A 16,531-nucleotide genomic window follows, 5' to 3' on the forward strand; every position below is an offset into this window, starting at 1 on the left:
TAGCTGGCAACATAAGTGAGTACACCCCACAGTAAACATGTCCAAATTGTGCCCAAATGTGTCGTTGTCCCTCCCTGGTGTCATGTGTCAAGGTCCCAGGTGTAAATGGGGAGCAGGGCTGTTAAATTTGGTGTTTTGGGTACAATTCTCTCATACTGGCCACTGGATATTCAACATGGCACCTCATGGCAAAGAACTCTCTGAGGATGTGAGAAATAGAATTGTTGCTCTCCACAAAGATGGCCTGGGCTATAAGAAGATTGCTAACACCCTGAAACTGAGCTACAGCATGGTGGCCAAGGTCATACAGCGGTTTTCCAGGACAGGTTCCACTCGGAACAGGCTTCGCCAGGGTCGACCAAAGAAGTTGAGTCCACGTGTTCGGCGTCATATCCAGAGGTTGGCTTTAAAAAATAGACACATGAGTGCTGCCAGCATTGCTGCAGAGGTTGAAGACGTGGGAGGTCAGCCTGTCAGTGCTCAGACCATACGCCGCACACTGCATCAACTTGGTCTGCATGGTCGTCATCCCAGAAGGAAGCTGACGCACAAGAAAGCTCGCAAACAGTTTGCTGAAGACAAGCAGTCCAAGAACATGGATTACTGGAATGCCCTGTGGTCTGACGAGACCAAGATAAACTTGTTTGGCTCAGATGGTGTCCAGCATGTGTGGCGGCGCCCTGGTGAGAAGTACCAAGACAACTGTATCTTGCCTACAGTCAAGCATGGTGGTGGTAGCATCATGGTCTTGGGCTGCATGAGTGTTGCTTGCACTGGGGAGCTGCAGTTCATTGAGGGAAACATGAATTCCAACATGTACTGTGACATTCTGAAACAGAGCATGATCCCCTCCCTTCGAAAACTGGGCCTCATGGCAGTTTTCCAACAGGATAACGACCCCAAACACAACCTCCAAGATGACAACTGCCTTGCTGAGGAAGCTGAAGGTAAAGGTGATGGACTAAACCCAATTGAGCACCTGTGGCGCATCCTCAAGTGGAAGGTGGAGGAGTTCAAGGTGTCTAACATCCACCAGCTCCGTGATGTCATCATGGAGGAGTGGAAGAGGATTCCAGTAGCAACCTGTGCAGCTCTGGTGAATTCCATGCCCAGGAGGGTTAAGGCAGTGCTGAATAATAATGGTGGTCACACAAAATATTGACACTTTGGGCACAATTTGGACATGTTCACTGTGGGGTGTACTCACTTATGTTGCCAGCCATTTAGACATTAATGGCTGTGTGTTGAGTTATTTTCAGAAGACAGTAAATCTACACTGCTATACAAGCTGTACACTGACTACTCTAAGTTATATCCAAGTTTTATTTCTATAGTGTTGTCCCATGAAAAGATATAATAAAATATTTGCAGAAATGTGAGGGGTGTACTCACTTTTGTGATACACTGTATATATAGACCAACAAACCCTATCACAAGCCCAACACACTTTTTAAACCATTATTTCATTTAAGATAACTTTAGGCTCAGTGTTAGGGTGTATGTTTTCGTCACATTCCTTATAAAAATGCAGCCTGCCACTTTACAGGCCTCCTCATTGAAGCGCCGGCCCTGTATTTGATTGTGTGTTCATACATATTTCATAAATTGCAAGGTTAAAATTCAGAACTGATGCGTCTGTAAATTGATTTTTTTCCTCAGCTCTTTGTTTCCTGCTGTGCAACGTGAATGTGTGGATAGTGATAATGGGGTCTTTATTTGTGAGAAAAGTATATTAAATAGAAAGCATAAAAGAGCAAGCATCTGGGTAAAAGTATGCGGACAGCATTTAACTATTCGCCGTATAGCCATGCAATCTCCGTAGACAAATATCAGTAATAGAATGGGTTGCACTAAAAAGCTCATTCATGTTTAATACGGCACTGTCATCGGATGCCACCCTACCATTTTCACCAATTTATTAAATCCCTGCCCTGTTATAGCTGCTCTTGATCACTCTGAGTGCGGTTTTAGTGTTGTGGAGCAACAGCAACTCGGCTGTAAAGCAAAAAGCCTTTTAGATTCATGATAAGGTATTATATTTATATTTTAGCTGATTCTACATACACCAATCATCCATAACATTAAAACCACCTCCATGTTTCTACACGCACTTTGTAGTTCTACAATTACTGACTGTAGTCCGTCTGTTTCTCTACATGCTTTGTTAGCCCCCTTACATGCTGTTCTACAATGGTCAGGACCCCCACAGGACCACTACAGAACAGGTATTATTTGGGTGGTGAATCATTCTCAGCACTGCAGTGACACTGACATGGTGGTGGTGTGTTAGTGTGTATTGTGCTGGTATGAGCAGATAAGACACAGCAATGCTGCTGGAGTTTTTAAACACCTCACTGTCACTGCTGGACTGAAAATAGTCCACCAACCAAAAATATCCCACCAACAGCGCCCCATAGGCAGCATCCTTTGACCACTGATGAAGGTCTAGAAGATGACCAACTCAAACAGCAGCAATAGATGAGCGATCGTCTCTGACTTTACATCTACAAGGTGGACCAACTAGGTAGGAGTGTCTAATAGAGTGGGCAGTGAGTGGACACGGTATATAAAAACTCCAGCAGCGCTGCTGTGTCTTATCCACTCATACCAGCACAACACACACTAACACACCACCACCATGTCAGTGTCACTGCAGTGTTGAGAATGATCCACCACCTAAATAATACCTGCTCTGTGGTGGTCCTGTGGGGGTTGAAGAACAGCTTGAAAGGGGGCTAACAAAGCATGTAGAGTAATAGATGGACTACAGTCAGTAATTGTAGAACTACAAAGTGCTTCTATATGGTATGTGGAGCTGATAAAAGCGGTGTAGGTTAGACCATCTTCATAATGGCAGGTCTTGTGGGCTGTTTTCAGTGGTCCAATGAGACAGCTGGTAAAATGGCAAGAGGGTTGATGGGCACTTAAGTGACGCATTGTTAAATCACGCTAGCACACCGGAGCTGACATCTCCAACTCATCGGTACGAATTTTAGCTCGGCTGGACGCCTATGCGAAAAATGATTGACTTGTTCGTAGGAAGCATGCTGAAGAGGATTAATCATAACTGATGCAATAACAATTTCTGCTGGCTGATTGATGGTGCCTGCACAGAGACGGGGGATAATGGGATCAGGGTGTGACCCTCTGTGCACAAAGCTGGTCCACATATGAACTTGCCTCGCGCAGGTGAAAAGATGCAGTCCATACTGCACACATGATGGAGGGGGCATGTGTTAATCACGGCTCTCCTTAGTCAGAGTGGAGGTCAACATCAGTAGAGAGGAAGCGTAATGCAATCGGGTAATTGGATATGACTAGATTGGGGGAAAAATGACAAGGTCATGAGCACCCAAGGCTTACTCGTGTGCATGGGGAGCAAAGGCTAGACTGATTGGTCTTATCCAACAGAGCAGCCACTGTAGCATAAATTGCTGAATCAGTTAATGCTTGCTATGATAGCTGCAGACCAGTCTGCTTGCCCATGCCATGCTGACCCCTGTCCATTCAGTGCCCATGGAGCAATGAAGAAAGGTGGCCGGTCAGATGAATTACTCTTTCTTTCTGGTGAGAAACCTTGGTGGTCTTGTAATTCATTCATATGTTACTTTGACACGTACCACCTAGCTAAACATTGACCAACATAACAAACAGTTCAAAGTGTTCACCTGACCATCAATTTCCCCCGATCTCATTTGATTGAGCGCCTGTAGGATGTGCTGGACAAACAAGTCTGATCCATGACAGCCCCACCTAGCAGCTTACAGGACTTGAAGGATGTGCTGCTAACATCCTGGTAACAGATAGCATAGGACACCTTCAGAGGTCTTCAGAGGTAGAATCCATGCCTCGATGTGTCAGAGCCTGTTTTATTGGCACAGTGAGGGACCTACAAAATATTAGACAGGTGGTTTATTGCTGGTGGCCGGCTGATCAGTGTTTATTGATTTTGAAAGGCTAATACAACCCCAAATCAGAAAAGTTGGGACAGTATGGACAGTGCAAATAAAATAAAAATGCAGTGTTCCTTACATTTACTTTTTCATTGCAGACAGGATGATTTGTTAATAAACAGCCATTCCTGCATTTCAGGCCTGAAACACATTCCAAAAGAAGTTGGGACGGGACAATTTAGGGCTAGTAATGTAACAAATGTGAGAGAAAATGATTGAAATGTTTAAAAACAAAGATTGTAAGGAATTTGCATATTTCTCTCTCTACAGTGCATAATATAATTAAACCATTCAAGGAATCGGGAGGAGTTTCAGTGCATAAAGGCCCAGGGCGCAAGCTTAAGCTGAATGCCCGTGATCTTCGATCCCTCAGACGGCACCGCATCAAGAACCACCACTCAACAATAGCTGATATAACCACATGGGTGAGGGATTACTTTGGCAAACTTTTGTCAAGCACTACAATACAGAGTTACATGCACAAATGCCACTTAAAACTTATTACTGTGCAAAAAAAACCTCCTTATGTTAACCATGTCCAGAAGCGGCGTCGACTTCTCTGGGCTTGGAGGCATCTAGGATGGACCATCACACAGCGGAAACATGTATTGTGGTCAGATGAATCAGCATTTATATCATTCCTGTGCCCTTGAACATTACAATTTTAAGTAGCACCAAAAACCTTTAACTTTTGCATTCTATTTTCTACTGTTGTTTGCATATCAGAGGTGTATAGACATAAGTTGCGGTGTTGCTTCGTGGTTGAATGCTTCACTTGTTGGTTCACGTACGTTATGAGAACAGATTGCTCTTTCGGCCATCATAATGGTCCTCCAGAAAGGGAAATAAAATCCCTAATTAGCTTTATTTAGTTGTTTTTGCCCGACAATGGAACAGACAAAAAAGAGGAATCCATCCATTCTTATGGTACATGTTTGATTTGATTTTACAGCTCATGACAGTCTATAATGGGAACTTGGGGCTTTAGGGGAGCTTTGTCCTTTTTGAAACATGCCTTGGGGGAACTAAAATGAACTTCAAAAAGATCAGATGCACTATTATTTTAAGCTGTAGGAAGAAATGCTCATTTGGAAGAAAAAAAAAAATCTGAATAAGAATTCATATTTTGACAGCTATAAGATCATAAAACATTATATATATACCATAACATTAAAACCACCTCCTTATTTCTACACACATTGTCTATTTTATCAGCTCCACTTACCATATAGAAGCACCTTGTAGTTCTACAATTACTGACTGTAGTCCATCTGTTTCTCTGCATGCTTTGTTAGCCCCCTTTCATGCTGTTCAGGACTCTCCCAGGACCACCACAGAGCAGGTATTATTTGGCTGGTGGATCATTCTCAGCACTGCAGTGACACTGACATGGTGGTGGTGTGTTAGTGTGTGTTGTGCTGGTATGAGTGGATAAAACACAGCAGTGCTGCTGGAGTTTTTAAACACATCACTGTCACCGGTGGACTGAGAATAGTCCACCAAACAAAAATATATCCAGTCGACATCGCCCCGTGGGCAGCGTCCTGTGTCCACTGATGAAGGTCTAGAAGATGACCAACTCAAACAGCAGCAATAGATGAGCGATCGTCTCTGACTTCATATCTACAAGGCGGACCAACTAGGTAGGAATGGACAGTGAGTGGACACGGTATTTGAAAACTCCAGCAGTGCTGCTGTGTCTGATCCACTCATACCAGCACAACACACACTAACACACCACCACCATGTCATTGTCAGTGCAGTGCTGAGAATGATCCACCACCCAAATAATATCTGCTCTGTGGTGGTCCTGTGGGGGTCCTGACCATTGAAGAACAGCATGAAAGGGGGCTAAAAAAGCATGTAGAGAAACAGATGGACTACAATCATTAATGCTCCTATATGGTAAGTGGAGCTGATAAAATGGACAGTGAGTGTAGAAACAAGGTGGCATTTTAAGCTTAAGTCATATGATAAAATAATAAATACATTGTGATATTTACAGGAATTACGTTACATCTCGTAGTATTTCAGAATCAATGTTGTATAATCCAAAATAATGAAAATTAAATAATGTAATTCTTACCTTTTTTGACAGTCCATATGATTGATTTTGGCTCTTACAAGGTGAATTACAGCAGCATATAATTTTCTCATCGGCAGCCATAATACGGTATATACAAAACATGCTGGCAGTATAGCAAAGCAGTCTGAAGTTTTTCTCCCCATTATGAGCAGCAAAGATTATGGTGGACGGACAGTCTCCTAGGAACACATCAATAACATGAGTGAAGCTATGTGATTACATCTGCTCATTACCAGTGTTGTGATACACTTGCTTTAATCAGCTGTTTTATTGTCCTCTGCAGAATTTGATCATTCTAGTCTTGATTTACAATAGCTGAGAACAATTAAATATCGACCACTGCACCTTTACATCACTGTTGTAGTTTAGTTTATGTGTTATTTGTTTCAAGAGGGATATTTGTTTAGTCTTGTAAAGTCTATATGCCACAGTTTCTGTACAATTTTGTTTAACCATGTTGGGTACTGTCCTATAAACAAATTCAAAGTGACCACTGCTTTTTTTTTTTTTGAGGATTATAGAACATAATAACAACTTTTGCCACTGGGATGGGAACACACTCACCAGAGCTGACGTCTCAACTTATGAGTCCGAATCTCAGCTCTGCTACCAGCAGGCCGGACACCTACAAAGACAATGTAGGTGACAATGTCGGCTCATCTGAGGGTGCGAATGTCGGAGGGGATTCGTCATAATGGCTGCAATTACAACCTCTGCTGGCTGATCTGCACAGAGACGGGGATAATGGATATCGGTGCAATACACATAATACTGTACGTAATACTGTACGCTATGCTGATCTCCATGTGAACTCACCTTCAGTCAGTTACTGCACACGTGTTAGAGGGGGCTTGTTAGACTCTCTTTGGTCAGCAGTGGAGGTCAGCAGCAGTAGAGAGGAAGCGAAATACAATCGAGTTATTGGATACGACTAGATTGGAAGGACAAACAGGGAAAAATGCAAAGAAATTAGGAAAATAAAAAGGACACACGTATAATTAAAGTGGTTTACATACACTACACTTAGAAAGTCTTAGAGATAAGACATTTGTTGGTCTATATTTAATTATAATAATGTAGCTACTGTGAAGCACGGTGGGGGTAATAGTATGCACTGTGTTTATTTTTGCTGCTGTTGGAACTAATTTATTGCAAAAAGTGGACAAAATAATTTGTATACTATCAGTAATATATGGGCTGGACTTAAAATTCATATAGTACGTAGAAATTATGGTCAAGGTGCTTCCTAAAGTGCCAGTGACCGAATGATCAAATCAGACATGGATGAAAACCTTCCATGCCCATAAAACATCCCTGTCAATACAATTGATTTGACAACTAACAAGTGAAACAGAAAATAAAGTAAAACAGAAGCCAGCAGTCACTCAAAAAAATTGCTGATGACCTAAAAGCAGCAGGAAAAACAGTTACATGAAGATGTCATACCTTAGACATTTCAATGCAATAACACATTTTTTTTTCATACAGGTATAGGTATGTACTTAAACTAAATGTAATCGATCAGGTGTGGGTAGTCAGTATTTTGTTGCAAGGACAAAATACTGACTACCCACACCTGATCGATTACATTTAGTTTAAGTACATACCTATACCTGTATGAAAAAAAAAATGTGTAAATTTAACATAAACATTAAAAGTAAATAAAACAAAGAAAAGAAAATACTTTTTTTTTTCTTCACTATTGTAAACTAAACAATCAAATTAAACAAACTGAATAAGTGTGTGATAAATTAGTTTCCTGTATAGGGTGCCGGGCCCATCATCATCTCTGACCAGGATGAAGTGGTTACTGAAGATCAATACACTAAAGAATGAATGAACATATTTGGGGGAAATGAATCACTTTTACCTGCAGTGTGTAAATACAATGGGTTCAAGAGAATTGAACGTCCCTTTGATCTACAATCTGATTCCTAAAATCTTACAGAATTGCTTAGGAACACATAATAACAAATGCAAAATAACCAAAATGCACCACAGAGCGCCACAGGAAGTCTTTTCTACCTGTGGCCATCAAACTCTATAATTCCTCCCTTAATGTGTGACACTATGGTTTATCTGTGTAATATTCAGTATTAATATGTGCAATATTCAGTTTTCATACGTGCAATATTCAGTTTTTCATATGTGCAATATTCAGTTTTCATATGTACAATATTCAGTTTTCATATGCGCAATAATAATAACGTAAGCATTTTAATTATTTAATTGTGTGTATATAACTTTTTAACTTTAACTTTAAATTTTTCTTATTTTTTCTTTGTTTTAAGAGAGTAGAGTGTTTATTATTTTTACATAAATGGGTGCTACTGTAAAAAACTGCAATTTCCCTCTGGGATCAATAAAGTATTCTGATTCTGATTCTGATTCTGATAATATTGGGACTGGTAAGAGCAAGTAATCCTCATCACCGTAAAACATGCCGTACATGGATGCCCAATGTTATCCACAAACCAATGGTGCCAGGTTTGCCATTAAGATGATTTAGTTTGTAATTATTGCGTAAACGCAGATCCAATTCCGCATCTCAGAAATGAGATTGCCAAAAGCGCTGCTGCATGATTGCTCGTATGTTTGTTTAATGTGTATGAACGCTGTGATTTCTTTTTTTTAAAGCCATATACACTGACCAGACATAACATTATGACCACTGACAGGTGAAGTGAATAACACTTATTATCTTTTTATCACGGCACCTGGTAGTGGGTGGGATATATTAGGCAGCAAGTGAACATTTTTTCCTCAAAGTTGATGTTAGAAGCAGGAAAAATTATCAAGCGTAAGGATTTGAGTGAGTTTGACAAGGGTCAAATTGTGATGGCTAGACGACTGGGTTTATTTATTTTATTTATTAAGATTTTAACGTCATGTTTTACACTTTGGTTACATTCATGACAGAAACGGTAGTCATTCATTACACAAGGGTAATCAGTTCACAAGGTTATACTGAACACAGTCATGGACAATTTAGTGACTCCAATTCACCTCACTTGCATGTCTTTGGACTGTGGGAGGAAACCGGAGCACCCAGAGGAAACCCACGCGGACACGAGGAAAACATGCAAACTCCACACAGAAAGAACCCGGACCACCCCACCTGGGGATTGAACCAAGGACCTTTTTACTGTGAGGCGAGAGTGCAACTCACTTAATCACCGTGCCGCCCAGATGACGAGGGTCAGAGCATCTCCAAAACTGCAGCTCTTGTGGGGTGTTCCCGGTCTGCAGTGGTCAGTATCTATCGAAAGTGGTCCAAGAAAAGAACAGTGGTAAACCGGCGACAGGGTCATGGGCAGCCAAGGCTCATTGATGAACATGGGGAGCGAAGGCTGGCCCGTGTGGTCCGATCCAACAGACGAGCTACTGTAGCTCAAACTGCTGAAGAAGTTAATGCTGGTTCTGATAGAAAGGTGTGAGAATACACAGTGCATCGCAGTTGCAGGACCAACACAATATTAGTAAGGTGGTCATAATGTTATGCCTGATCAGTGTATGCTGGCGAATTAAGTCTCAAATTATCGTGATGTGAACACACACAGCATGCACACTGGTTTTGCCCTGCATACCGGATGAGATGATAATAATAAGCAAACAAAATGTCCAGTTGAAAGACATAACACGCTGAATTAATGGAACATGGTTAGAATATTGTGGCCACTCTTTAATCACAACAAAACAACACTGCGATGTGGCAGGAGCAAACAAAAAGATGGAAAAGAGAAGCAAATCAAAGAGACACCCGGAATGTCAATGAGAAGCATGTCCATTATCGAATGACGGCCCTGTATTGGTGATGTACGAGCCAAAGCATCAAGAGAATAACACTGATGAGGGGTGCAGGAATGAGATAAAGGCGGTTATAGTGCATAAGGTGGTTGTATGCGCAGCGTATTCATCACAGCCTCCCGGGGTGATGCTCACACTGGGTTGCTAATGCTGCTGCCGGCATGTGTTGGCTAGGCATGTCCTTAAAAACACTCCAGTCACTCATGAGCAAAGACTTATTCCTATTCATAATATTGCAGCCACTGCTTTACTACTACTACTTCTACAGTATTATAATTACAGCAATAAATACTACTGTTGCTACTAATAATACTATTACAAGTACTATTTTTACAACCCCAAATCAGAAAAAGTTGGGACAGCATGGAAAATGCAAATAATATGTAATGAATCTTTATTTATTGTAATAAATCTTTATATAATAAATCTTTATTTAATTGCAGACAGGATGAATCTGAGATATTTCATGTTTTATCTGTTCAAGTTCATTTCATTTATTAATAAACATCCATTCCTGCAATTCAGGCCTGCAACACACTTAAAATACGTTTTGGCACCGAGGATAGGTCAGGACTGCAGGCAGGCCTTTGTAATGTGTGCAGTATGTGGTTTTTTTGGACGTCCCTGGGAAAGATGACGTCTTGAAGGCAGCACATGTTCCTCTAAGATCTCGTTGTATTTTCCTGCATTAATGCTGCCATCACAGAAGTGTAAATGACCTTTGCCAAGGGCACTAACACACCACCATACCATGACAGACCCTGGCTTTTGGACTTGTTGCTGATAACAGTCTGGATGGTCCTTTTTGTCTTTGGTCTTAAAAAAAGACCTGGAATGCTGATTCATCTGACCACAATACACGTTTCCACTAGATGCCTCCGAGCCCAGAGAAGTCGACGCCGCTTCTGGACATGGTTAACATAAGGATTCTTTTTTGCACAGTAAAGTTGTAAGTGACATTTGTGCATGTAACTCTGTATTGTAGTGCTTGACAAAGGTTTGCCAAAGTAATCCCTCACCCATGTGGTTATATCAGCTATTGTTGAGTGGCGGTTCTTGATGCAGTGCCGTCTGAGGGATCGAATTGGCCTTTACGCACTGAAATCCCTCCCAATTCTTTGGACTTCATCTTAATATCCATGCAGATTGTGGGTCCATCTGATGGCTCTGATTACATTGTGGATTACTACGGAGCGAGACTTGTCCGGCTGTCGATAACGAACGAGACCTACAGACGAACGCAGATCTCTCTCTGAGAAGGTGGATGGAGAGCACAGGACAGAAACCTGCCATCCAGGACTGAGTTCTTATTCCTCTTTTCAACCAGGAAGACATGAGGCCACATCAGACAGCAGTCTGTGTGTATTGTAAATATGGACTAAGCATATTATATATGCAACAAGCCGTCATTAAACTCTGCATGTAACTTCTATCATTCAAACCTGAGATTCAGAAGAGCAGAACAACATTGTTTGTTTGTTTGTTTATTAGGATTTTAGCGTCATGTTTTACACTTTTTGGTTACATTCATGACAGGAACGGTAGTTTATCTTCACATAAGGTTCATCACTTCACAAGGTTATATCGAACACAGTCATGGACAATTTAGTGTCTCCAATTCACCTCACTTGCATGTTTTTGGACTGTGGGAGGAAACCGGAGCACCCGGAGTAAACCCACGCAGGCACGGGGAGAACATGCAAACCACACAGAAAGGACCCAGACCGCCCAACCTGGGAATCGAACCCAGGACCTTCTTGCTGTGAGGCGACAGTGCTACCCACTTAGCCACCGTGCCGCCCCAGAACAACATTGAGATAATCCCTCACCCATGTGGTTATATCAGCTATTGTTGAGTGGCGGTTCTTGATGCAGTGCCGTCTGAGGGATCGAAGATGCGCCCTTGGCCTTTACGCACTGAAATCCCTCCCGATTCCTTGAATCGTTTAATAATATTATGCACTGTAGATGAAGAAATATGCAGCAGATACAATCAGGTATAAAGACCTGAGTGACTTTGCTGAGGGCTAAATCATTATGGCCAAACAACTGGGTTGTAATTTCCCCAAAACAGCAGCCATGATGAGTACCCACTGACAGAGTAGTATAGAGCAGTGATCCCCAACCACCGGGCCGTCGGTACCGGTCTGCGGATTATTTATTACAGGGCTGCAAAGAAAAAATAAATAATTAGAGATCGCTACAAGAGCAATTAAATTTTGGATACTCTTCGGGTGTTACTGTCCCCAATCACCACTAGGTGGGAGCAGCGTCTTGCAGTGAAAAAAGCTCAGGATTCACACTGATTTTCCATTCTATAGTTATTCTATTTTAAATCCCCCCACCCCCGCCGGTCCGTGAAATTATATCTTGTATGAAACCAATCCTTGGTGCAAAAAAAGCTTGGGGATCGCTGCTATAGCTACTGACATGTTTTTGGGCAGCCAGGACTCATTGAAGCCAGGGGAAATAAAGAATATGACTAGAGTTAAGAAATGTTCACTAAGGAAGCACTTTTGTAAGTCGCTCTGGATAAGAAGGCCTGCTAAATGCCAAAAATGTATGTAAATGTTAATGGTGTTCTATCTGTAACAGCTAAGCTAACGTGCCATTATGCATTGTTTAGGCTTGCAAGATTTGAATTAAAAGCAGCTGTGATAAAGCTCTTTGGTTGTCATGCATTAATGCATTAATATATCATAAAATTCACGTAAACAGCCGCTCAGGTGGCGCAGCGGTAAAGTACACTAGTGCACCAGAGTTGGGGTCTCGAATACATCGTATAAAATCTCAGCTCTACCTTTCTGACTGGGCTGGGCGGCAGCATGAACAACGAAAAAAGTCGGATCATACTGTAGGTATGCTGATGGGGGTGTGGCCCTCCGTACACAGTGCCCGTCGGTGTATGAACTCGGTGTATGAACTCGACTCGTGGAGAAAATTGGGGGAAAAAAGTGGGAAAAATTTTGATAAAAAAAAAGAATTCATGTAAATGAAACACCTTGGAAATAAAGCACTTTCCAATTGTCTGCAAAGTCATTTTCTTTCAGTTTTTTTCTGTCTTTGTCTCTTTCTCCCAGTCTGCCATGGCACCCTAACCTCTGTGCGGAGCTTTGACAGTTACAGGTCATTTCTGTATGACTCACAGCGCTGAAGTGTTGCAGGTGAAAATGTCAAAGCGCTCCTGCCACTTCCACAAACTTCTGAGAGGGTTGACCTTGTTTGAATCCTCAATGAAAGCGCTACCCCCTGCATGCCAGAGTGACACATTAATCCCCCTCCTTTACTTGTCCATTCTGGATTGTTCCTAGGGCAAAACCTCAGAACAATTTTCGATGCTGTAGTATTTCTTTAAAAGGACCAGAGCAGCTATTGACATTTTCACTTCAAACACTTCATATCCTGCTCTTCAAACAGCCAGTTGCACAGTTCTATAGTTTGTGCTTTACTTGGGCGGCACGGTGAGTAGCACTGTCATCTCACAGCAAGAAGGTCCTGGGTTCGATCCCCAGGCGGGGCGGTCCGGTTTTGCATGTTTCCTCCGGGAGCTCCGGTTTCCTCCCACAGTCCAAAAACATGCAGTCAGGTTAATTGGAGACACTGAATTGCCCTATAGGTGAATGGGTGTGTGTGAGTGTGTGTGTCTGCCCTGCAATAGACTTGTGCCCTACGCCCATTAAAAAGCTGGGATATGCTTCTGGAATCGCTTTAGTGATCATTAGACACTGAAAAGAATGGAGCTGCATCACAATGACGTCATGTTAGAAAACCATTGCAGATTTCCATCAAACATATGCAAAGGTCAACTACAGAGTAGCTGACCATACTAACCTAGAGTTACTAATTTGTAAGAATACGTTCAACCATGAAAAGCAGTGGTTCATTCTAAAGCAATTGTAGTAAGAACACCAGGCATAACATGAGCACCTCCTTGTCTCTACACTCACTGTCCATTTTATCAGCTCCACTTACCATATAGAAGCACTTTGTAGTTCTACAATTACTGACTGTAGTCCATCTGTTTCTCTACATACCTTTTTAGACTGCTTTCACTTTGTTCTTCAATGGTCAGGACCCCCACAGGACCACTACAGAGCAGGTATTATTTGGGTGGTGGATCATTCTCAGCACTGCAGTGACAGTGTGGATGGAGTATGAGTGGATCAGACACAGCAGTGCTGCTGGAGTTTTTAAACACCTCACTGTCATTGCCGGACTGAGAATAGTCCACCAACCAAAAATATCCAGCCAACAGAGCCCTGTGGGCAGCGTCCTGTGACCACTGATGAAGGTCTAGAAGATGACCAACTCAAACAGCAGCAATAGATGAGCGATCGTCTCTGACTTTACATCTACAAGGTGGACCAACTAGGTAGGAGTGTCTATTATAATAGAGTGGACAGTGAGTGGACATGATATTTAAAAACTCCAGCAGCGCTGCTGTGTCTGATCCACTCATACCAGCACAACACACACTAACACACCACCACCATGTCAGTGTCACTGCAGTGCTGAGAATCATTCACCACCTAAATAATACCTGCTTTGTGGGGGTCCTGACTATTGAAGAACAGGGTGAAATGGGGCTAACAAAGCATGCAGAGAAACAGATGGACTACATTCAGTAATTGTAGAACTACAAAGTGCTTCTATATGGTAAGTGGAGCTGATAAAATGAACAGTGAGTGTGGTCTGACTGCAAGTTGCAACTGTTGACTAGTTTTCTGGCAGTATGATGCCATGCTGATATTAATCATGTTCATTCTGACTCTCACTCAACATGCGACAAAGCAAAACAGCGTAACCGTGCATTGTGCTAATACGCAGTTGTCGTATTGAAGGGTTAATAGAAGGGCGTGAGTTAACGGACATATTCATGTTGAAAATGAACCGGCTGCGGGGGCACCCAGTCACAGCTAAATTATAACCTTTGGTTCAGGCCTGTCAGATACTTCTCACTGGGTCAGAAATTGAGTTTGACTTAAATGCAGCCCTTGTGTTTAAGTTTGCCTGGCTGAGCATGTTAAATAACCAATGGCTAACAGCAGTCATGGATGGGTGCTTTTGGGCAGCCACAAATATCGGTTACAAGTCAGTGATTGACTAGTGCACTTGTTTCCCACTTGTTGCAACAAACATTAATATGTCTTTAAAGCCTCTGACAGTGACACTTAAGAAGGTTTAAATTAAACAGTTATTTATTTCTAACTTAATCTCATGAATCCAGTAATCTACAACCCCAAATCAGAAAAAGTTGGGACAGTATAAAAAATGCTAATAAAATAAAGATGCAGTGTTCCTTACATTTACTTTGACTTTTATTTAATTGCAGACAGTTTGAACCTGAGATATTTCATGTTTTGTCTGCTCAACTTAATTTCATTTGTTAATATACTGTACCTCCATTCCTGCATTTCAGACCTGCAACACATTCCAAAAGAAGTTGGGATGGGGGCAATTTACGGCTAGTAATGAGATGAAAAAAATTAACTTCGTCAACAAATGTGTAAAAAAATCAATGAACCTTAAAGAAAGTTTAGAAAGGGATTTGCATATTTCTCCTTCTACAGTGCATAATATCATTAAACGATTCAAGGAATCAGGAGGAATTTCAGTGCGTAAAAGACCAAGGGTGCAAGCTTAAGCTGAACGCTCATGATCTTCGATCCCTCAGACGACACTGCATCAAGAACCACCACTCCACAATAGCTGATGCGCAAGGGATTACTTTGGCAAACCTTTATCAAGCACTACAATACAGAGTTACATGCACAAATGCCACTTTACTGTGCAAAAAAGAAGCCTCATGTTTAACATGTCCAGTAACATGTATATGTGCATATACTAAACATTACGGTAATAGCGTCTGGTAAAACTGATAAAAAAAAGTCACTGACGACGTGAACGTGACTACATCAGTTAAAAATATATATATAAATATATCAGTTAAAAAAAAAAAAAATATATATATATATATACTGTATATCAGTTAAAAATATATAAATGTATCAGTTAAAAATATGAAAATATATCAGTTAAAAATATATAAATGTATCAGTTAAAAATATAAAAATATATCGGTTACAAATATATATAATTATATCACTTAAAAAATATGAATATATCAGTTAAAATATATATAAAAATATCACTTAAAAATATGAATTTATCAGTTAAAATATATAAAAATATATCAGTTAAAAATATGAATATATCATCAAAAAATATATAAATATAACAGTTAAAAATATATAAATATGTCAGTTAAAAATATATAAATATATCAGTTAAAAAATATATATATATCAGTTAAAAAGATATAAATGTATCAGTTAAAAAATATGTAAATATATCAGTTAAAAAATTGAATAATTAAATAAACCAATTTCTTCCTGCAAACTGTATTTGGGATACAATTTCAAGCTTTGAAAAAAAGAGTTGCTAATAACCTGACATTATTATTCTACTTTAAATTTAAAGTCAAATAAAAAAATCTTAGCTCTTTAATTTTTTATTGTTATTAAAAGGACTCTACTTGTTTCCACACAACAATTTCACTTTGTAATAATAGTACACCATCTGTAGTTTACACTCAGTTTATATCAAGCAATTCTGATATATAATTTTTAAATAAAGGCCTTTATATTGTCACATTTCTATTATTTTCATTCTGGACTGTTATTAA

The sequence above is a fragment of the Trichomycterus rosablanca genome, chromosome 9 (genome assembly GCF_030014385.1).
Source record: "Trichomycterus rosablanca isolate fTriRos1 chromosome 9, fTriRos1.hap1, whole genome shotgun sequence".
NCBI lineage: Eukaryota > Metazoa > Chordata > Actinopteri > Siluriformes > Trichomycteridae > Trichomycterus > Trichomycterus rosablanca.